This window comes from Mus caroli, chromosome 2 (assembly GCF_900094665.2).
Source record: "Mus caroli chromosome 2, CAROLI_EIJ_v1.1, whole genome shotgun sequence".
In the NCBI taxonomy this organism is placed as follows: Eukaryota; Metazoa; Chordata; class Mammalia; order Rodentia; family Muridae; genus Mus; species Mus caroli.
Window position 1 is genome coordinate 107,750,834 of NC_034571.1, and position 25,032 is coordinate 107,775,865.

General features: G+C 37.9%; 1 long non-coding RNA gene across 1 annotated transcript in view; it reads left to right on the forward strand.

Moving 5' to 3' along the window:
• The window catches only part of LOC110307995, a 196,770-nt gene that overhangs the window by 15,745 nt on the left and 155,993 nt on the right, over positions 1-25,032 (forward strand). The window contains exon 3 of the long non-coding RNA XR_002379496.1: positions 16,775-16,903. This is a non-coding gene — a long non-coding RNA (uncharacterized LOC110307995). The remainder of the gene's footprint in view (positions 1-16,774; positions 16,904-25,032) is intronic.

Sequence of the window (25,032 nt, forward strand, 5' to 3'; positions counted from 1 at the left end):
ATATATATATATATATATATATATATATAAATTTTAATTATCTTGGACAACAGTAATGTAAAATGATGTTGTAAGGTGAGTGTGACATTATAATTTTTCATTGTAGATGTATCTGCTCTTTAAAATTTCCTCCTTTTAGCTAAAGGGGTCTGCAACCCTATAGGTGGAACAACATTATGAACTAACCAGTACCCCGGAGCTCTTGACTCTAGCTGCGTATGTATCAAAAGATGGCCTAGTCAGATGGCCTAGAAAGAGAGGCCCATTGGACACGCAAACTTTATATGCCCCAGTACAGGGGAACGCCAGGTCCAAAAAAAATGGGAATGGGTGGGTAGGGAAGTTGGGAGGAGGGTATGGGGGACTTTTTGGATAGCATTGGAAATGTAATTGAGGAAAATACGTAATAAAAAAATTAAAAATTAAAAAAAATTCCTCCTTTTTTCTGCATAAGTTAAAGTCTCTTTACTAATGAGCTTTTTGTTTATTTCTTCTAAGGAAGAAGCACATGTTGTGTGTTACTTCTGAGAATTTTGCAGTTGAATATAAAGTTGCCATTACCAAGAAGTAGTCTTGGTCCTATTTAAAGTATAGGTCCTCTGGAGAGAATAGGTCCTCTTATAGAGCCCTCTTGTAGTTTCGAAAAGACATCACGACTGTAAGGAGAAGCAGGTCATGTCATTTTTGTGGTGACGAATAAAAGTATCAGAAATGGATCCTGTATCTCCGGAAAAAATTCACATAAGAGGAAGGAACAGAAGTGAACTGGCAGATTATGAGATGTAATACAACATAGATGTCCTCTGTGTATTGAACTTGGTCACCAAATGCTTCCGCAGGTCTACTTCTCCCTGGGGTGGTCAGGCCCTTTCACACAGGGCTGGACTGGAGGGAGGGAAGCTTAGCCTGGCATGGGAATCTTGATCGATAGTGGATAGTATGTGTATGGGCAAGTAGAACTGGTTTAGTTTATTGGGGAGACTATTTAAACATTTGGGGAGTGAGTGTGTGTTATTGGCAGTGGGCATGGTGCTTGGATGCTCCACTTGCATGAGGAAGAATTCCAGGTGCTGCTGGACATGACCTGTTAAGGAGAAAGAAAGTTTAACCTGGCTACTGGCTTATGTGACCTCCTCTGGTGAGGCAAAGGTGCCATTACTGGGTTGGGCACAGGACAGTGAGAAAATGATCCTACTCCTGAAGATATTAAGACAAGATTTCCAGGATTTAGACATGCCTTGACCCCACTGTTTCTCCAGCCCTGCTTTCCTGGGTCCCATGGCTTGCTGGTCCCTCAACCAAAGTACCAAGTCACAGATCCTGTCCTGAGACTATGTACACTATGAAGACTGAGTTAAAATTCCTCATGCTGAACTTCATAAGAGACATGGCTTGTGCTTGGATAAGTACGGGGAGCAGTGTTTTCCCTCACATAACAAGAAGACTTTGTGTGTGATGATACTTCACGAACATTCTGAGGATCATAAGATCTCTTAGCCCAGTCTGAAAGACATTCTCTGGGAAATTTCATGACAGTTATGCAGATGGTGATCCTAACATTATACAAATTTCGTAAGTCACACACAAGTTCTTGATGGTTAGACTTTACCCAGGTGTCTAATTTGTTAGTTTTGAACATTGCATCTTAGACCTCGTAAAGATGCTTCACATGTTTTCTTATGGTTACAAAGAGTTTTAAAAACCTGATAAGCTAACAGAGTTTGTTTTGAGAGCCCTCAGGAGGTAATTTCCATTTTCTATACCCATCATGCATTTCTAAAGGTAGCAGTGATTGCAGAAATGACAGGGGCAACAATCTAGATAGCAGATAGTGCCCTTTCTCTCATCTCTTGACTCTTCTCAACTAGAAAAGTTAATGGTGTCCCAACGGCTGACAGTTAATTACATAAGACAAAGAATAAGACATAAGCATATCACTTTCCCTTACCAAATTAAAAATCATGCATGTGCTGTGCTAAGAAATACCATTGATTACTTAAAATGTAACAAAGTAAAACAAGTATCCATGTAGAATTAGTCTATTGGTATTTCAATGTTCTATGAGCACTATTTGGAAAATTATAGTCATGGTAAATCTCTTAAACTTTTAAGACTACATTTTAAGTAGACTTTTAAAAAATACAACGTTAGTGGCATAAGTTTGGAAAAGAAGAAGCACTAATGAAAACACAAGACCGATTTGCAGTGCCCCAAAGCACCTTCAGCTAAAACTGAAGGACCACTTACTGATGGCTAACCTTCACTTAGTACCTTTTATGTGGTGACCTTTAGGGTGCCAGATGAACTCAGTTTTTGTAACAGCCTTTCAGATAAATATTAACTTTCTGCTTCATTGTGACATGAGGGTACTGTACAGTAATGTATAGTGTGTCTTATCCATGGATAAAATGGTAGTAAGAAGGGACTTGGGATTCAATCCTACACTACAATGCCTTTGAAGCCCAATAACTTAACCTCTTTATTAACCCAATTTTTATTAGAAGATACAGATGACTAAAATAGGCTAGCACAGAGCTAATCACTATGCTTTGTAAAAACCCAGACAGAATGACTACTTGGCAAGGTATGTTCTAGACACCTCAAATGTAAGTCAGCAGGTCAGTACAGTTCATTGCCAACATTGTGATGTTCTAACATCCTCTCTGATGAAGACAAGGGATGAGGGCAGATAAACAATGGAGTGGGTGCAATGGCTAAGATGATGAAGTTGACTGCTAAGGATAAAGACACCACCCTTAACTGAAAAATATCTTCTATTATTTTTATTTGAAAATTCTCTCATATAATATATTCTGATCATGTTCCTTCCTAACTGCTTCAAGATCTTCTCCACCTTCCCACCCAAGTCCATTCTCTCTCTACATTTAAAGAAAAAAACAGGAAAACAAACAAAAACCAAAGCAAGCAAGCAAACAAACAAAAATACAAAAGAAAAACAAATACAAGAATCTCTCTCTCTCTCTCTCTCTCTCTCTCTCTCTCTGTCTCTCTGTCTCACGCACACACACACACACACACACACACACACACACACACAGACATGCACACACACACCACAAAATTGGAAAAAATATTAAAATATTAAAAATACAAGTAAGAAAAAAAACTCAACATAGCAAGATGAAACAAAAAGTTTACAAGAAAATTATTGAGTTAATTTTCTGTTAACCATCTACTGCCAGTCTCTAGGCCTCCCCTTATGTATGGTTAATATACCAGTAAGACTCTACTGGAAAAAGCTAAGTTTACCTTTGTAAATGGGTATCAGTTGCAGGTAGCATCTTGATTACAGGTAGGTGTCCTATATGTACTTTCCCCCACTCAGCACTGGGAGCTTGTCTGACTTTCTCCTGTGCAGCCCTGTGCATGCAACCATGGTCTCTATACATTCATATGGACATCAGCCCTGTTTCCTTGGAGCCCTCCATCCCCTCTGTCTCTTAACAATCTTTCTGTCTCCTCTCCACAAAGCTCCCTGAGCCTTGAGGAGAGAAGTTTGATGAAGAAATTTCATTTAGAATTGAATATTCTTAAATCTCTCACTCTTAACTCAGATTTTCAATTGAATTTCTTGTCAATCGATCCAAGGCAATCTGTGAAAAGTAATATAAAATTAAAAGTTACGTACGATTGCCTAAGTGATACTTAATCAGTAGCCTTCCTCTCCCCACAATTTGTAAAGGTAAGGATTCATTCTACTCATATTTATATACATATTTCAGAGTTAAGTATATATTTATGACTGAATGGTATAATTTGAATATTTATTATATTTATAAGAAAAGATTGTTGCTAAAAATGCCATTTTATCAAAGACAACTGGAATTGAACTTTAAATAATCTTTATTATCTGTGATGTAATCTTTCACCTTCTGACATGGGCGATTCAGAATATAGCCCAGGGTGTCTGCGAGTCTTAAGCCCCACCCTTAGCAATTTGCATAAATGTGAATCCACACCTTTTTATGTTAGGTACTCTTCAAAGCACTCTGCAGATGAGGAAAATGAAACTCAGTGAGAAGAGCTCACTTTTCTATTGCTGTGTATGCTAAACCTGAACCATTTTCTTTCAAGTATGTGACTAAGAATTAAATATATTACTGTCCCATACTTCAGAGGCCTTTAATAAAATCATAGTTTCAAGTAGTATTTACTGTCATTAAAAACAAGGGTTACTTGTGAATCATCAGTGATGATCTGGTAAAATTATATTGGCAGGAAACAATACGTGAAGAGCTTTATTCCTATACTGGTCCAGCTACTAGAATGTATATAACCATATTGTGTTGTTATCTTTTCTAGATTCTACACATAGAAGGGAAAAGGCAGACTTCCTATTGTATTAATTGCTATAGCTCAAATGTACATTGTTAATAAAAATATCCCTTTGAAGCTATATTAGTATTTTAGAGTCTTAAAAATAATGTTTTATTAATTAAAATTCTGCCCATGAATATTCCTCTCCAAACCTAGACATATAGGAGCTGTTTTAGTACAGCCATTCTTAAGCACAGACAGACACACTATTTGTCTTACTGCTTTGAGATTGTCAGCAGGTGATGTGACATGCTGTGTTAAAGGGCTAATGTTTTTCTTGTGGGTGGAGACCCAGCTAGCTCTGATTGGAGTTGTGGGTGGGGAGTAGCTTGCTTGGCCTTCTGTGAACATTGATAACTTAACATTGACAAATGATCACATTATCATTAATCGGGGTATTTGATATGAAGGCCTGCATATTCATCATGCAGACACAGGCTTTAAACTTGAAGCATTCCAAAATAATCATATATATCAGGTTTAGAGGAGGGCAGAAGTGACATGGATATATGGATAGTAAATTTAAATTACCCTTCTAACTTGAAAACCCTTTCATTGATTTGGAAAGAAGACCACAAACTCATCTACTTATTCATGAGCTGAAGTAAAATAATGAGAATGGGAGAAAACAAATGCCCTTCTCCACCTCCCAGGCCTGCCTAGGTGGATCCTGCCATTAATAGTCCATATTCTCCATGTCTGTCTCTGTGTTTATATGTCACTGTGTCTTTCTGCCTTTGTCTCTTTATCTCTGTCTCTCTCTGTCTCTGTCTATCTCTCTCCCTTCCTTCCTTTTTCCCATGTTAGAATTGAACCCAATACTTAATATTCTAGGACTCTAGACAAGCATTCTACTACAGAATTATATTTCTAGGCCAGCCACAGAATTTATACTTCTTAAATTGAAAGTTATCTCTAGCCCAGTGTAGTGGTTTGAAAAAAAAAAATGGCCCCATTTGTTTGAATACTTGGTTCATAGAGAATGATACTATTAGGAAGTATGTACTTGTTAGAGTAGATGTGGTCTTATTGGATGCCTTGTTGGAGGTCTTGTTATCACTGTGGGGGTAAGCTTTAAGGTCTCTTATGCTCAAGCTACGCCCAGTGTGGCACACAGTCTCTCCTTGCTTTCTGTGGATCACCATGTCTGCCTGCCATGTTTTCCCACCATGACAGTAATGGATGAAACCTCTGAAACTGTAAGCCAGCCTCAATTATATGGTCATAGTGTCTCATCACACAACAAAACCTTAACTAAGACACATTGTGGTGTTTATGACTTACTATACTCACAAACAGATAAAGCTGATAAACCCTACAAATGCAGATAGAGGCTCCACTAAATGACCAAAACAGACAATCTGGTGACAGCTAGCTTCTTTTTTTTTATTTTTAATATTTTTATTACATATTTTCCTCAATTACATTTCCAATGCTATCCCAAAAGTCCCCCATAGCGTCCCCCACTTCCCTACCCACATTCCCATTCTTTTGGCCCTGGCATTCCCCTATATTGGGGCATATAAAGTTTGCAAGTCCAATGGGCCTCTCTTTCCANTGATGGCCGACTAGGCCATCTTTCGATACATATGCANCTAGAGANAAGAGCTCCNGGGTTCTGGTTAGTANATCATGTTGTTCCNACAATAGGNTTGCAGATCCCTTTAGCTCCTTGGGTACTTTCTCTAGCTTCTCCATTGAGAGCCCTGTGATACATCCAATAGCTGACTGTGAACATCCACTCCTGTGTTTGCTAGGCCCCNGCATAGTCTCACAAGAGGACAGCTAGCTTCTTAAGGTCCAAAAGTATTGATGCCTCTGGTGTACTCAGAGCATGTATGGATAGTTAGTGCATAATGAAGATGAAGACTTGATTGCTTGTTTTCTCATTCTGAAATTCCCACAAACACTCTCAGAATGAAGTGTTGGAAAAGTCCTTATTTCAAAATAAGAATCTTTAGAGTTCATGGAGCTTTGAACAAGTTAATGCGTAAACATCAGTGACAGCAGGTAGTAATATGTTTACTTTACTTGACTTTTATTAATGTCAACGATTCTTTGAACAGGCCTTCAGAGTAAGTTTGCATCCCTAAGATCTGGTGTTCAACCAGCTAAGATCTTCAGTGATGGAGGTACTTGCAATTCTCTAGAGTTATTTACCTTGCTGAAATTCCAAAGGGCTTAAGTACTGAGTCTTTGAGATGAGGTGATTTTATTTGGAAAGAATAATGTAATTTCCTGCTACTGAGAATAAAAAAAAAATATGTAAATAAATGTTTGGTGTTTGAATGGCCACTAACCATCATTACATAGGCACATTCTTAACTTTTGTAACTTAATGGGATATCTCGGAGAAGGGATGCTTGCTCTTAGACTAAACAACCCTTTTCACTGAAGGGGCTCATGAGGTTGCCATATTGATTATCAGCTTGATAGGTCTTCGAATCACCATGAATCTGAATCTCTGCGCATGTCTATGAGAGATCTGCTAAATTATGTTAATGAAGGTGCAAAGACCCACTTTGAGAGTGGGCAGCATTATTTTATGGTGTATAAAAATGTAGGATGTGAGCCAGGTGTGGTGGTGCACGTTTTTAATCCCAGCACTTGGGAGGCAGAGGCAGGAGATTTCTGAGTTCGAGGCCAGCCTGGTCTACAGAGTGAGTTCCAGGACAGCCAGGGCTACACAGAGAAACCCTGTCTTGAAAAACCAAAAAGGAAAAAAAAATGTAGGATGTATAGAAAAGGGAAATCAAGCTGACCAAAAAGATTCATGCCCATCAACTTTGTGACTGCAGTTACAATATGACCAACTCCCTCAAGCTCCTGCCACAACGATTTCTCAGCTGTAAATGACTATACCCTAGAACTTTGAACTAAAAAAGGAGAATATTTTAAGTTTCTTTGTAAGGCATTTCAGTGAAGCAGTGAAACAAATAATACAGAGATCAAGATTATATTCAAAGAGAAGGAAGAATACTGGCTGGCCATCCTGTACTGCCACTGTGGAAACAGAGTAGTTTGTGTGTACATACACATGTGCATGTGTGACAGGTGAATTTGTGTGGATGCTATGACCAGAAGTCAATAGCAGGCTCCTCTTGTTTGCTCTTTATGTTTTGGGATAGAATCTCTCAATGAATCTGGAGAGCAACAATTAGGCGAGACTGCCTAACCATCAATCTTTAAGGATCTGGTAGTTTCTGTTTCCCCATTGTTGGTAGCACTTGTGTGCTGGTCTGCCTAACTTTTCACATGGTTCCTGGGGTTCTATAGGCTTGCATGGTGAGCACTTTATGAACTGAGCAATCTCCTCAGCCTCAGGAATTAATAAAGAGTATTCTGAATTATAATTATGGAGTATGATGCAGTAATACATCAACAAACACAACACTGAAATGTCTATCTTCATGGATGTATCATTATGAGATGAAATGCATAGAGGGCTTTTTGTATCACCCCTCAATAACACCATTCCAGTGCAAGCGAACACAGCAAGGAGGCAACACAGGTAAGATCCTTCTCTATTCAAGGCACTCGGAGTCTACTGTATAAGATGCTTCTGATGTACAATGTTGCCATGGATAAAAATGAAGCAGAAAGAGTAGGAAAGCTGGTACATCTGCTTGTCATCTCTAGTCCTTCAACACCATTGTAAACAGTGTGACATGATGTATATTTCCTGGGTAGAAATTTTGTGGTGGTGGCATCCTCCATGTGCCTAGAAAGTTCAAATTCCTAGTAGGGCATCTGGGCCTTTGATGATAGCCTCTCTTCCACATCTCAAACACCATAGGGAAGGGGACTGTCATACGCTGCAGTTAGGCCAGTATTCTTTCAGACTCAGTACAATCAACCAATGATGAATCCTTGCTCTGTGTAAGTGTTGCATTTGTAAAAGCATGAATTCTAGGTCTAATATAGTGGGGGTTTTATTGCCATATTTGTCAATCAATTTCAATCACTTTTCAATCAGGTAATAAAGCTAGATGCCAAAAATCTGCCCAGAGCAGGAATGGGTTTCTCTGTCAAATGCATCTTAATGTTTGTTTTCAGTCAACAAACCACACAGAGCAAATGATTCAATGCTTACAGTTTTTTGCTTTGGAATGGAAAAATGAAAGAAAGACTATTTGGGATATACACATACGTTTGGAATGGGTGCAAGCTATTAAGCTGACAGAGAGCTTCGCAGCCAGAAGCAGCTTGTTGGATCAGATAAATGATTAGACAATTGAGGCTGGATTTCTTCTTGCTATGAGAACTACGTGTTAGAGCCTAAGTAGTACTCTGATGACTTATCAAGGGAAATTAAGTTTTGAATGCTATTTTTCCTAACAAAAGTTACATAGTAAAATAAATGCTAGTGACATAAACTTTGTGAGTGGGGTGGTGGTCTAATTTCACTCCACTGACCTTTACTTCTCATGCCAATGTATCAATTTCTTACCTAATTGGCTCCATGATCCGCATTGGCTCAGTGTTCTACATATCTATGAAGATAGAGGCAAACTCTTAAAATATTTTCCTCTTATCTGCTTGCACCATGTTAAGTGATACACTTTGGGGCATTCTAAAAACTGCAGGTGAAGTTTCCTTTCATGAGTCTTCTGGTGTGCTTCTCTCTGGGGTTAGCTCCTGCAGCAACTGTTCTGGTAAGTCTTGTTAGATGGTATATCTGGAGCTACCCTTGTGGGCTGGCCATCAGTGTTACTACCATCTTAGAAAAAAAAAATTTTTTAACCAGAAATCCTATCTTTTCGTTTTGATCTAGGCCACATAAATTATGTAGCTAGCTCTTCCTTCAGTTAAGAGTATCTAATCTTCTTCAAATCCAAGATCCTATAACACAGGTAATTAATACTGAACCCAATTCCTACATAGTACTATGTCAAAGAATAGTCAAGACCCAGCTATTCCCTCTATCTCCTCATGAGAGGTTTCCTAGCAGACTTTTCAGTGAGACTAGCTTTGGCAGCATTTGGATCTGAAATGTGAGTTGCTCTCATCTACTATTATCTTCCATTACCTGAGGATGCTCACCCTTACTTGGCATTAGGATTGATAAATAAGGTTAGCAGCACTCCCTGTGAGCCTGCTTTGAGAAGCTCTGAGGATTGCCATGGTCATGGGGCATTTTTGGACAGGAGGGCAAAGCTAATTATGAGACCAAAAAAGGAAGCATAAAATGACTCAGGGTTCATTTCTCATGAATGATCAGAGATTGATGAGGAAGCCTGGGCAGCATCCACAATGGGACATGCTGGATCATATCTGGGACTATGGACTCTAGGTGAGTCTTTGAAAGCTTGACTTTACATATCAGAGAAATCTTATCAAGGGTGCAAAACATCCACATCCCAGAATAGCCATTCCAGTCTCACCCACCCTTCCCCTACTTCCTCTTTTCATCATCCACATTCTTACCGTTTGTCATGAAGGCACCACATGAATTCCCCAGACCTACATTTGAATGAAAAAAAAATTACCAAGACATCAGTATTTTATTAGTGGAGATACAGCATAACTAAAAACATTAGGAGTTAGAAAAATAAGGAGCCTATAACACAGTAGGATTTAAAAGCCACATTCCTTCGGATCGTTTCTAATACTTCATCAGTAGAGACACACCATGAAGTGTGAATTACTTCTTACAATTTCACTTCTTTGCCATTTTGCCAACATATTATTGGAATTTTTATCGGGCATAGACAAAAACCTCCATGATCAATTTCCATACTTGGGAACTATGATCTCACATGTTTTAATGCCTTTTCCTTTGGGTGCTACATGCAAGGGAAGGGTCTCAGTTCTTTATTTTCCACTTAAATTTCAATGAGTTCAAAGTTTAATGTGGGAGAATTGAATTTCAAGTATTTAATGTCATTTTTAATTTCTAAATGTTTAGTTTTCATAGCCAGTTATTTTTAATATTTATTTTGTGATTTATTTTGATAAGTTGATTTAATAAGTAAGATTAAAATTTCTTTTTGAATTCTAGCCATAATTTTAAAAAGTAATTTCCATAGCATGCTATTATTGTCATTTCATCTGTAGGGAATTAATTTCTCAACTACAAGTTTTGGTGGCTACAGCCTCCCTCCCTATTTTACAACCTTTGTTTTCAAATACTTTTGTTTCCCTCTGTCCATCCCTTTTCCCCTCTGTATACTTCTTCTGTAGTTTCCTTCCTAGGTCCTTCAAGATTTACAACATCAACTTGATATTGATATCATTCCATAGGCCCATTATATGATTCTTAGAGTTTTGTCATGAACCAAGTTGGTTAGACTAAGTGAGGTCTGGGTTACAAGATTCTGATGGCTCTATTACTCCTTGTTAAATGTGGGATTCAGCTATAGTTTGGAGCAACATATTCAAAATCTTCTTGATTTGTAGATTGGAAATACCTGAAGAAAAGTGGACATAAGACGTCTTTCAAGTTTTAATTCTTCTGGGTCCCTGTTTGTAGGCTTAGATTTTTCAGAACCACCTTAAAATGGTTCTTTAACACTTTAATATCCCTACCATCACACCACCACCAGACATAGGGGAGAAAAGGTTAATAGATAAAATGGGACTGTGAATCTGTTTAAAAATAGTTCTGTGGAGGTATGGTGCTATTCCAATCTTCATTGTTAGCAGTTCAGTCCACTGGTAAAACACCTTGATTTGCATGAGTCTGCTGAAGTGGCAAGAACTAGCCAGAATAACACTAGAAGTTCTTTGGTGAGTTACTCTCTAAGAAGACACAATAAGCAAAGATCAGCAAATAAAGCTAGGCAAACTAATAGAAGAGTGTCATCAGTGAAGACAAGTGTCTGTAGAGCCCAAAGACACCTTGGAGCCCGAGGTGAACCAATGCAAGAGCATCATCGACTGTCTGTTGGGTTATACTTATAGTCATTCCAAACATCGCATGTCCCCTTAAGCATCCACTCAGGCAAAACATCACCTGCCCTTTCACCAGGCAACTTCCAGAAAAATACCACCTTAGCAAAGCATGTCTGCTTTCAACAGCAAAACATACTGTCCCATGTCTTCTTCAGCAACACATCATCTTATAAGACAGTATCCAGAAACACATCACATGACACAACTGAGTGTGCAATGGAACAAGAAATGCCCAATTCATCTGTCACCCTGCCTGTGCTTTTGTTCCTATACTCTTTGTAGAATGCCTTAAAGCATGAGTTTTAAAGATAGACATGGCAAGGTCTGTCTGTCTGTTTATATTGCATCTCAGGTTAGGTATATGTGTGTGTGTATATATATATATATATATATATATATATATATATATATACACACATATATCATACATTATATAATTTTTAACATAATATAACATTTAATTAATTAAAACAACTAATTATAATATATTATATTATTTATAATAAATATTAACATTTACTATATAAACTAGAACAATTGAATATATCTTCTATTTTACAGGATATATTCCGAACTGAGTCCATTACTAGGTAGGCCCTCTGGGTACAGAAAACAAGTTCAGTCTCCTTCTCAGTGCTCTCCTAGGCCAGTGACAAGGGCATTGTTGACAACTCTCCTTTCCTGTACCTCTGCAGAATTGACTTAAGTTAGTTCTCATTTTGTGGTTTTAGGAGCTGCTGAGGGTAAGGTTGTTCAAGAAATACCTACACACTAGAAGCAGACCATGGTGAAGTGGTCTGTGACATCACTATATTTTGAACCATAAATGTTAGAAACAAGTGTGCATGTCAAAAAATCATATAGTTTGTTCACCGGCTCCAAACTTAACAAGAAGTTCAAAAAATACTTATAAAATCATTGGACCTAAAACTTTAGGTTTCTTTTCTTATTTTTTTAATATTATACCTAATAAAGATTAGTAAGTGATGTCCACAGTAGCTTTATTAGTGACAAGTAGTTACTCAAAGACACTGCCAGGAGGACAAACAGTTGTTTCCAAGAAGGGTTATTTTATCTGGCAAGCAATAGGTAAAGACAGAAGGAGACCAAGAGGCTTGTAGAAGAATGGCTGAAGCAGGAAGAGTTACCCTGGTAAACAAAGAACAGAGAGAGGGACTGAGGATAGAAAAGAAAATAAGACAGGAGGCTAAGCATGCACAATCAGAATGGGGCAAACAAATTGCCCTTCCCTTGCTATGAATGAAGTGTTTGATACAAGCTATAACTTGTGACTCACACTCTCACATTTTCAGGGGACAAAATCCCACCAAATTATCTACCTGCTTTCCATAGAGGCAGGTGAATCGTTCCCCGGGAAGCTCTTATTCACCTTGATTCTCGAAGTCTCAAACCAATTCATTCTCCTAGGAAATGAAATTATGGAATGGAAGACGAAGACAATAACCTGGAAAAAGAGGAAGGAGAGAAAGGGCAAATTTTTCTTTTGTTTGCAAATGTAGTGTATTAATTGCCTTCCTGGGAGACTTTCTGGACAGACCCTCTAGTAAACAAATTAGATATAAAGCGAAGGAGAGGGCACCAAGGTCACCGTGGTGAGGGCACATCAAGTGACAGGCGCTGGGCCCCCCGATGCATGGCTTGCAGAGCAGATGTTCACAAGGATGCAGTGATTATTGAACTGGTAATAAAAAGCATCAGCTTACACGCAGCCACGATGGATGCTGGTAATTATAAGGCATCCCCTGGGAGGAAAATGACACAAGTCAGCCACAACTCCACAATCACCGGGGCATAATTAAAGCTCCAGTAACAGTTGTTAATAGGGTGCAAATAAAACAGGGGGGAAATTTGAACACCCCCTCCAACACACATGCATCCTTTTTTCTTTTTTTTCTTTTTTTTTCTTTTTAAGAGACGGCAAAGGGCAATGTAATTATAGGGACAGCAGATTTTATAATTTTTTGCATCATAAAACAAAGGGTTGCGCTCTTTAGGTAGAACTAGATATTTAAAGTGTAAAACTAAGAGACACCTAGAATTATTTATATTTATATATGTTTATATATATATATACACACACACACATACTAAAGGGAAAGTGTGTTTGCTCTTTGAATATGTAGTATGTGGGGGAGAACAGATTTTTAAACAGAATGTTTATATTCTAATTTTCAAAATGGTAGAAATACAAATATGTAAAGAAAACGGAATGCATGTAAATATTTGGCCATTTCATCCTTTCCGGAAGATCTGTAGTGGTATAATGTGCCAAGCTATATGATACTGTTGGTTTAAATGGTTTAGATATTGTTAAATAAAGTCAGCAAATGACTTACAGTGTTGAAAGTCTCACTTTTTCACAGAATGCTGCCAGCCACTCCCTAACCTAAAACATCAAACAAACCACAGCTTGTTTTCTGAGGGCTAAAGCAGGGAGCTATTTGCCAGCAGAGTGTCTAAGAAAAATACATCTCCACCCATTGCGACCCAGTTGCTTGGGCGATTGGGCAACTAACTATGCATCTGCATGTGCATCACCAATTAGGCCCACATAAAGATCCCTTTTAAGAGGCACTTGGGTAGTGGGATAAGAAGAAAAGGAATGTGTTAAGTCTCTATGTAGCCACTTTTCCATTTGTGGAATTTGGAAAGATTGGATTTAAAGGGCTGACAAATGTAGAAAACACACGATCTATCCCTGGACTAAGCTTGATATTAGAAGTTCATGAATACCCACACGTGTCATGTTTCAATAAAGTGTAGAACTGAGAACAAAGGGAATGGTGAATCAGTAGAATTTCTACTTTGGGGTTTCAACATGATTGCAATTAGCTACCACAAAGCTTTCTCCTATTTTCTTTGGGTATTTGGAGAGCTGGCCAATTAAACTATAACTGAGTACTGATGTATTTGGTATGTGCTCAGAATGAAACACATTTGGAATAGAATGCATGAAGAATGAGTTTTATTTCAAGTAGGAGCATAGATTCTAAGTTCTGGGAAGGACCCAAGACGTTACAGCCCACGTCACCTTGCAGCCTACTGTATGGTATATGTCATACTCTCATAACCACAGTGAAAAGTGCTAATACACAGTGTCTGTTCTTGCAGAAGACACAGAAAAAAATGAGATAATGATAAGGGATGAGGTGTCTTCTGTTCATTAGTCCTGCTAAATGAAAAGAATAAAAACTTCATGATATGTCTCTCCTATTCCAAGAAGGCTTCAGAGGCAAAAGATACAGTATTTCAGAACTAAAATATTAAGATATGTATTTTTTTTTACTTTGAAAGTATTACTGGGGCTTTCTTTAATTGGGGTTCATTCCCTAAAAGTGAATAGAGCAAATGAGGATGAGTGAGAGAAAAAAAAGCATTCTACCCACCTAGGAGGTAGTCAGGAGTATTGCTTTGCAGCTGCAAAGGGATTCTACAAGGGACTCAGGGTTGATAACTAAATACGTGCAGAATGTTCTTTATTGTGTCGCCCTTAACAGTACAATCCCATTATCCTATTAAATGCTGTGATAAAACCCTACAAGGAGATTATAAATCAAACTGTTAAATATCTAGCTTGATAACCGACTTAAATAGACAGAACCCTAGCTCACGTCCAATGTGAAAAACTTTTCTAACTTACCAAAAATAACTAATTTTTAAAACTTCCCATAACTGAAATCATAGCACTCTGGAGACAGAGGCAGAGGGATCACTGCAAGTTTGAGGTAAACTCAGTCAACATAATGAGTTCTATGCTAGCCAGAGATACATGTCTTGATCCTGTCTCAAGGAAAAGTTCCAATTTTTCCTTATTTTTCTTCAACTATCAAATAAAGGTAATTTTGTATAACTCCTTGGGTTGTTATGTAAAACAAATTTATATAAAAATGCTCTATATAAATCATTTCATATGGTTACTGATGATATAATAAGCTGAAAATATCTCAGATGTTTTTCATATTCGGTATTTAATTACTTAATTTGTAAGTCTACTGGTGTAACCCTGTTCTGATATTTTCCACTCGTTGACAGTGGAGATGTACAAAACATACAGATTCTTTGGGATTGTGATGACTTGGATTTGTGTGGGATTCACGAAGTCTAGGAGAAATGCTTAGAACTTTGTTTTCATATTGCTCAAGTCTTATGAGAACCTATGGTTTGGAATGGAGCAAATTTTGAGTGTCATGGGGATGAGTAGAAGAAGGCTAGTAGAAGAAGACATCTAAGAAGCAGTAGGCTCTCTTTTCTTTATTTCTAAAGTATTTGGCAAGAATAGGGGAATAGTCATTCTATTGGAGTAAAGATGTATTTGGTTCATCTGGAAAGTTGAAATGGAATTTTTTTTTGTTCTCTTTTCCAATGTTTTTCTTTTTTCCATTCCCAAATCAAAGTAAATTAAAGGTGATCATGGTCTAGAAGATGACTTAGTGGATAATAACCTTGTTGCACAATCATGGAAACCTGGTTTCAAAGCCCCAGCATTCCCAAATCTCCTCACTCACAGTTGTGGTCACGAGTGGTAACTCATGTTGGGAGGCAGGTTAGGTACATGCTTGGGTTTGATGACTGGGCAGCCTAGTAGAAATAGCTAGCTTCAGGTTCAGCAAGAGACCCTATCCCAGGAGAATACGTCAGTGAAAGATGAGGACACTTGGTGTTCTCCTTTGTCATCTTCATGCAGACACATGGGCATTTGCATATACATACCCCCCTCATCTCTCTCTGTCTCTCTCTCTCTGTCTCTCTCTCTCTCTCTCTCTCTGGCAGTTATCTAACATTACTTGTTCTAAAACTGTCTAAAAGGATGATAAAATCTGCACAAATCCTAATTTACATGAAAAGAATTTCCTTAGAAAATGATATAAAAATATAAATATTTTTGTTATATCATACACAAATCTCGGCACGTGTATTTCTTTTTCTGAAACATTAGATTTTTTTATTAACAGTATAAAATATTTAATGTTGATAGAAAATTTCAACACTTACATATCATCTGGTATGTAAAAACACATTTTAGACTTAAGGTAGCCCTAGGACAAACTACAGTGATTTTCAGGTTTTGTTTTGTGTTTGAAACAAGGACACCTGTAGCTCTGCTGGGTCACTAACTAGTTTTGTGGATCAGATTGGCCTGAAAACCATTATCCTCCTGCCTCACTTCCCATGTGCTGCAGTTACAGGTGTGCATCACCATGCTGTCTAATTAAGAAAAGGGTGTTCATAGATTCTAACATATTCATCTTCTTCTAAATAATGGCCAGTTCTTCAACATAAGGCATGCTACTTTACCATCTCAGGAAAAAAGCCAGAGGAGTTGGGGTGGAGATCATACATTTTCAAGTTTTCAAGTGTTTAAGAGATAGTCTTAAGGCTTTTATTTTTCCTTGTTGTTCTCCTTGTCTGCAGTTCAGCTTCTCAGTGTGATTTAAATTCTTGACAAGAACTTTAGGAATATTTGTTTGAGATTGCTGGTAGAGCATCTTTACAGAAGAATTCTTTTTACTTCTTCCTCTAGGGGCTTTGCACTCTATTTTTAACAATGAGTCCTTTGCCTTGAGATGCTGTTGGCTGTCCAAACTCATGATGCAGAAGATATCTCTCCGTTTTGAACAAACCAAAACAACAACAACAACAAATCCTACAGGTAACAGATTCTACTTCCATTGGTGAGTTCTCAAAGACAATGATCTTTTTAAATGACATTCATTCATCCTTAGCAAGAATATCCAGGATTATTTATATTCTTAGTGAACATAGAATGCATTATAATAATTAAATCAGCCCCAGTTTTTTGAAATCCCCAGTCAACTGTCATGCTAAGAAAACCCAGTATGTGTCAGTTGTAGTATCCCCAGTACCTGTAACACTAGGGAAACAGAGAGAGGAGTAGAGCTTCATAGACAAGGAAGTCGAGTTTTTGAGAATAACCAAGAAATATAGAATGGGTGTATTGCAAATGAGAGCAAAGAGTTACCTCTTAGATCCCTCCATGGAATTTGATTTTTGATACATATAGGCACTGATAACTGCTAAGCCATCTCCTACAGTAACATTTGCAATTATTTGATTACCTTATTTGGTTTAACTTTGACTGAGAAGGACCTAACTTTTAATACTTGCCACCACTTCATTTTTCATGGTGCTCTCTGTCTTCCAAAATGGCTTCACCCTTCACACAGATCCTAGCTTTCTTTCTTGTTCTTTACATCCCCATCGTCAAAAGCACTCTACTCTGTTAACCTTCAAATTGCATCTTGAGTCTGGCTTAGAGCTTCACTGCTCTTGTCAATCTGTCTTTCTCTGGATCACTGTACAGGGTTTCAAAATGGCTTCTTGTACCTGACTTGCCCTGCTCTGTAGTCTGCAGTTTCCTTTGACCCATAAGTTACGCCATGCAGATGCCATGGTCACTTTACAGAGCCTTTCTACTTTGAAATGAAACCCAGCTTGATGAGCATGGAGCCTAACCCTCCACATAATCTCCCCAGATAGTTCCCTGATTTTTCCCTGTCGTCACTCATCTGTGTGGATTTAGACTGCTTTGTCTTTCCAGACCTGTATTAAACATGGATGTTTTGTCTCCCCATCTTTGTACCAACCCATCCCTTTCTGACATGCTGCTCTCTTGTAGTCCAGGTGGCTTGTTTCTACCACTCCAGTGAGCTTCCTTCATTTCTGAAACCTGTCAACCCTTCTGTGCCCCATGGCTTTTATTCTCTTTTACTAATTCATTGCCATCACATTTATTACTATGTCTAACATCTTATATCCACATGAGCTTCACCATAGCTAGCAAATCAGCAGCCTACTTTGCTTTATCTTTTTCTTGCATCTTGACATCCAAGGGAGGACCTAGAGTGTGGTAGGTGCAAGCAGTGACTGAATAAGCTTTGAGAAATAATTAGTTTTATAGACGGATATGAAACTAGAAATGGCTCTTTTGGAAGGAGAAGTATACAAAATATGCTCCAGAGTTGAAGAATCAAGAATTATAAATGTATGACTAGCCGGAGCTGTTCAAGAGTAGCCTGGGTTACACAGGAAGACATCATTCTTCTGAATGTATGAAAATATTACATCTTGGATTATATTGTATTAGAATGTTTTATTTTAAATATTGCTTTTGAGTTGCTATTTAAATTTTTATGGAAATAATCATTAAATTAAATCATTAAAATTTGGACTGAGATTAATATATAATTTCCAACGATGTTTGAAGTGGTCCAAAACAAATTTCTTTCATTCATACTACATGCTTATACATAGTGACATTCTCAGCAATGGCAAGTGTAACATAAAATTATAAATTAACTCTGTAGACAATGTTGAAGATGGTCTGTGTTTTGTGGCATGGATTGACTAGTTAACCCAGATTTAATTATCTATGAAAAATGAAAAACAGCCTCATCTTATTTGTATGCCAATTTTCTTTTTCTTTTTTTTTAATCACTGACTACTGCCATACAATGCTGTTTCTTTCTTTTTTTAAAATAATTTTATTAGGTATTTTCCTCATTTACATTTCCAATGCTATCCCAAAAGTCCCCCATACCCTCCCCCCACTCCCCCCCTACTCCCACCTTTTGGCCCTGGCATTCCCCTGTACTGGGGCATATAAAGTTTGCAAGTCCAATGGGCCTCACTTTCCAGTGATGGCCAACTAGGCCATCTTTGGATACATATGCAGCTAGAGACAAGAGCTCCGGGGTACTGGTTATTTCATATTGTTGTTCCACCTATAGAGTTGCAGTTCCCTTTAGCTCCTTGGGTATTTTCTCTAGCTCCAGTGAGAACATATCATTTGAGTTCTTTTGTGATTGGGTTACCTCACTCAGGATGATGCCCTTCTTTGTCTTTTATAAATGCTAAAATTCTGTATGTTCCAAAATCAAGGCTGTTTTGCATATGCACATGAACACACAGACACATTTGCGTGTGTGCTCATGTGTGTGTGCATGTGTGTACACTCCTGTTTTTACTAATTTTTCTGAATAAATCTAGTTCATCTCTTCCCCATCTTCTTGGCACATGGTATCCCTAATGTAACATTTAAGACACTTGAGAGTATGATAAAGACACATTTGTTTGAAAATGGTATGAGAGTATTTTGGTACGAAAATTATGATGTGGAAGCATTTCTGCTCAGTCTACCAACATTCAGGTGGATGGGTGGGCATTTTAATACAGTAAGTTTTTCTGGTTATTTCTTTGCAATTTATTGGAGAAAGAATCTAAAAGATGATGTCAAAATGGATATTTTTTTAATACTGCTATTTCTTTCTGCTTACGGTTTATCAATTACATGAACACTTGTGTCTCAGAAGCCCTAGCTACTACCGTTTGGCAGCTATGCTTGTCAGAAAGACTTACTGACTAGTTTCCATCAGGTTGCACATTAAGAATAATGTCTCTGGTTTGACCAGCAAGCTATTTTATTGTCTAACTAAATGTTTAATCTCTGCAGAAGCTCTTCATAACTCCCACTTCACAGTGGTGTCGGTGACACTTCTTATTTTAACTGTGTCAAATTATGCTCAATTTATTTTGTTTGATTTCCTTGTTGCGAACTGCTATGTATTCTGCAAACCTTCTTTCTGGAAGTTAACCCACAGCGGGGAGACACTTGTCACAAGGTGACTTTACCAGCAATACTTTCTCCTTGGTGATAGAATTGGCTCACCTGCCAGCTTCCAATGGCTTCCCCCAAACACATAATGACCGCTTCCCACTGAGATCTGAGGCAACCCCCTGCATCTTGGAACCTGGCCAGAATGGCACTGCTGAGACACACAACCAGGAACTTAGTTGTTTGTGGATGCGGAAATGGGGGACAGTGAATGAATCTTCCTAATTTGAGATTTTTCTAAATGGATGCCTGCTGTAATCTTACACTTTAAACAGGGAGACAAATCCTATGGTTTAGATTGAGGTTGAATAATGAGAAAATGATCTCATTAAAAGGCATTTGAAACAATGAGCAATTTGTAGAGATATGAATTAAGGTCCTTAAAAATATATAACACACAACATTACCAACTAGCAGCTTGTGGTATTTGGTTGGCATCTTGTTCTGTATGTAAAAAAACTTAACTTCCAGAGTTAGTGTGGATAAAGGTAATTTGTTATCTTCTGGAAGATACTAATATATATATATATATATATATATATATATATATATATATATAATAGTATATATATATATAATAGTATATATATATATCATACCATAACATATATGTGTGTTATGTGTATATATACAATATATGTACTATCTTGTATGATATATAAAATATATATCATGTTTTGATATTTATAACTTATTATAGTATTAAATCACTACAGATTAACTCACCATGACAGGAATTTTTGTGACAAGAGAGTGGAGAATCTGAGTTTTATGGAATTAATTCCTTTCTTTGTTTGGTGGCTTTGCTTCTCATCTCAATGATGATTTTCAGTTTGTCTGAGGCCAAATTACAGTGATATGCATGTGCAGTCCCCATTAGTGTCAATAGGAATTACGCACAGTGATGGGAGAATAGACCCCATATGTTTATGAGGAGTGAGTGATTCGAAGCATCTGTGAAGCATTCTTAGCAGTGGCTCTATCACTGCATGCAATCCCAGCAAGGTTTTCTTTAAAAAAAAATAAAATAAAAGGAACAAAACACAAGAATTTCCTTTGTTATATAGACTCTAAAGATTAGTATTGTAATTAAATTGTTTTAAAATATTTACCTTTGAACAACACGTATATATAGGATATGCTAAAAGTAATTTTCATTAGTATCTATTCCAGGAATAATGATTTTTAAATTTTTGAGTTTCAGACGTGAATACTATATTTATATCATTGCTATTCCTCTTCTTGTTCAACTCTCCCTACTCACTCTCAGACATATGACTTCTCATTTCTTTCTGCTTCTCTGTCTCTGTCCCATTTACACACACACACACACACACACACAGAGAGAGAGAGAGAGAGAGAGAGAGAGAGAGAGAGAGAGAGTCTGTTCATTGTTGTTTGCATGTATGCTTGAATTGGATAAGCTATTGGGGTTTGAGTCTCGAGAAGAATTGTTTCCCCCTCTCTTAACAGCCCCTGACCACCTGTAGATCTTGGTCCAAGGCTAGGGATGTGTATTTATTGTAGCATGTGTCTGATTGAGACAAGAGCTGAATTTATATGCTTTCACAGCAGTAATTTTTAAAAATTTATTGTTGAGGATTTTGTACATTAATATAATGTGGATAAAAAATGCTTGCTGTAAAACCAGGGCCCACATGGTATGAAGAGATAACCAGCTCCCATAAGTTGTCCTCTGGCCTATATGCACATACAATGGTAACGGACCTACACTAACTACATCCTTTCTTAATAAATACATGGATATAATAAAAAGCATCGTGTCGTGAGGATTTGAATGTAAGTGTGCTAAGTTTGTGCTAAATTAGAAAAAGTGTCATAATGAAAGTTGTTGAAAGAGACAGTAATTGTGTGACCTTCTAGCCTCATTTAACAGTGAGCACAGAGGCCCAGAAACATTGCAGGGGACTGACAGGAAGAAGCTGCCAACCACTTGCTCAGGATTAGCTCAGGTATTTGTCTATCTTAGATAGTTCTGTGTTCTTCTTATCCTAGAAAGGTCTGCAACCTCCACAGTTTTAAGTTCTGGGTCATACTGAGAGGTCCGGCCATGCCACATTAATACAGTTCTGCACCCAGGTGGTATTTTCTAAAAAGATGGGGAACTCATACTTAACACGTCATAGCCTAAGGGATTACAGTTTATACAATTCATGGTACATTCTTCTTGGGCATAGAACCACAGTCTTGCTTGGATCTAAACTATTTTTAACATCAGAGATTTCCCTAGGATCTTTTAGGATGTATAGGTATTCTTTCTTAGGAAATATTAATAAGTAAATGCTTCAGTGGTCTTCTGTGAACTAACTATTACTAGGGCAATATGTAATCTTGTGTTCATATTGTTGTTTGAAATATGGACATGAAGATAACGGTATTAAATATCTGTGTCTATCCTTCTCCCAGGACCTTGTCAAAACTCCTCTTAAACAGTACTGAGAGTTTCGTGTTTTGTTCCAGCATTGAACCTTAGTACATCTTCTTACTATGTGTGTATTTTCTGGAAAAGATGAATGGCTTCTTTCAAGTTGCTAATAACTATTCCCACCTGTGCTACTAAATCTGGGTGATTGGTTTATTATTCATGGTGTAATGACTCTTATTGAGTTATTTATTCATTGAAAGTGGAATGTTACTAAAAGGAGTGGTAAGTTTGTGAAGCAATACAATTTATTTATTTATTTATTTATTTATTTATTTATTTATTTATTTATTAAATTGGATATTTTCTTCATTTACATTTCAAATGGTTTCCCCTTTCAAGGTCTCCGCTTCGGGAAACCCGGTATCCCATCCCCTCTCATCCTGCTTCTATGAGGGTGTTCCCTTACCCACCCACCCACCTACCCACCCATTTCTGTCTTCTTGCCCTGGCATTCCCTTACACTGGGGCATTGAACACCCTCAGGCCCAAAGGCCTCTCCTCCCACTGATGTCAACAAGGCCACATATGCAGCTGGAGCCATGGGTTCCTCCATGTGTATTCTTTGGTTGGTGGTCCAGTCCCAGGGAGCTCCAAGGGGGGTCTGGCAAGTTGACACTGTTGCTCCCCCCATGGGTCTGCAAAATCTCTCAGTTCCTTCAGTCCCTTCTCCAACTCCTTCATTGGGAACCTCATGCTCAGTCCAATGCTTGGCTGCCAGCATCCACCTCTGTATTTGTCAGGCTCTGGCAGAATATCTCAGGATACAGCCAAATAGGCTTCTGTCTGCAAGCACTTCTTGGCATCTGCAATAGCTTCCAGGTTTGGTGACTATATATGGGATGGATCCCCAGGTGGGGCAGTCTCTAGATGGCCTTTCCTTCAGTCTCTGCTCCACACTTTGTATCCATATTTCCTTCTGTGAGTATTTCATTCCTCCATTTAAGAAGCACTGAAGCATCCACACTTTGATCTTTCTTCTTCTTGGCTTCATATTGTCTGTAAATTGAACCTTGGGTATTTCCAGCTTTTGGGCTAATATCCACTTATTAACGAGTACATACCATGTGTGTTCTTTTGTGACTAGGTTACCTCACTCAGGATGATATTTTCTAGTTTCATCCAGTTTCCTAAGAATTTCATGAATTCATTGTTTTTAATAATGTATAAATGTATCACATTTTCTGTATCCATTCCTCTGTTGAAGGACATCTGGGTTCTTTCCAGTTTCTTGCTATTATAAATATGGCTGCTATGAACATAGTGGAGCATGTGTCCTTATTACATGTTGTAGCCCAGGAGTGGTATAGCTGAGTCCTCAGTTAATACTATGTCCAATTTTCTGAGGAACAGCCAGACTTATATCCAGAGTGGTTGTACCAGCTTGAAATCTCACCAGTAATGGAGGAGTGTTCCTCTTTCTCCACATCTTTGCCAGCATCTGCTGTCACCTGAGTTTTTGATCTTAGCCATTCTGACTGGTGTGAGGTGTAATCTCTTTGGTTTTTTGATTTGCATTTCCCTGATGACTAAGGATGTTGAACATTTCTTTAGGTGCTTCTTGGCCATTTGAATTTCCTCAGTTGAGAATCCTCTGTTTAGCTCTGTTCCCCATTTTAAGTAGGGTAATTTGGTTTTCTGGAGTCTAACTTCTTGAGTTATTAAAGGAGCTAAAACCTTCCAGCGGGGAAAAAAGAAAGCATTTTCAACAAATGGTTCAACTGGCCGTTAACCTGTAGAAGAGTGCAAATTGATCCATTCTTATCTCCCTGTAGAAAGCTCAAGTCCAAGTGGATCAAGGACCTTCACATAAAATTGGATACATTGAATCTAATAGAAGATAAAGTGGGGAAATGTCTGGACCCATGGTAAACATGGGCACAGGGGAAAAGTTCCTGAACAGAACACCAATGACTTGTCTTCTATGATCAACGCTTATGCAAGGCAAAGGACAAAACAGCAACCAACAGACTGGGAAAAAGATCTTTACCAATCCTACAATGCAAATTTTAAATACTTGAATTTAATCACCACACAGTGAGCAGGTGTTTCAAACAAGGGCGTGTAGCAGTTTGCCTACAATGCTATATAACACATCTAAACAATTTTTTTTAAATCAAATTAAATAGGTAACTAGATAAATAAGTGAATGTGTGGAAAAACAAAGATTGTTTTCTGGAGAACAAATTAATTGGAGGCATGTATACTCATCACTTCTCTTGGGATCACCAGTTTGCCAACCTCTATGGACTCTTGCTTTACTTGACTTGGGACTTGTAGCTTGCCTGTGGAACCTCAGGCTTGAGAAGGCATTCCCTCTTGTCTCTTAGCAAAAGACTCACATTTTCTTATTTCTGATCCTTTGAATTTCTGCAGTTAGATGAAGAAGTTCAATTGGCTTCTTATCACTGAAGAGAGAATCTGGCTGAGCGATTTTAAGAAGCCTCCACATCCTCTTCATGTCTCTTCCCATGTCAACTCCCTGAGAGCTTATTCATGGCTGTGGAATCACAAAATGGGTGGCGTCTTGACCTCGGAGTCATCACAAGGTTGGGAGTTGCCTGTTAATAGACCTGTTTTAAATCAGTCTTAAAGAAAGAAATTTTGGTTCTTTCCAGCTTCTGGCTATTATAAATAAGGCTGCTATGAACATAGTGGAGCATGTGTCCTTCTTACCGGTTGGGACATCTTCTGGATATATGCC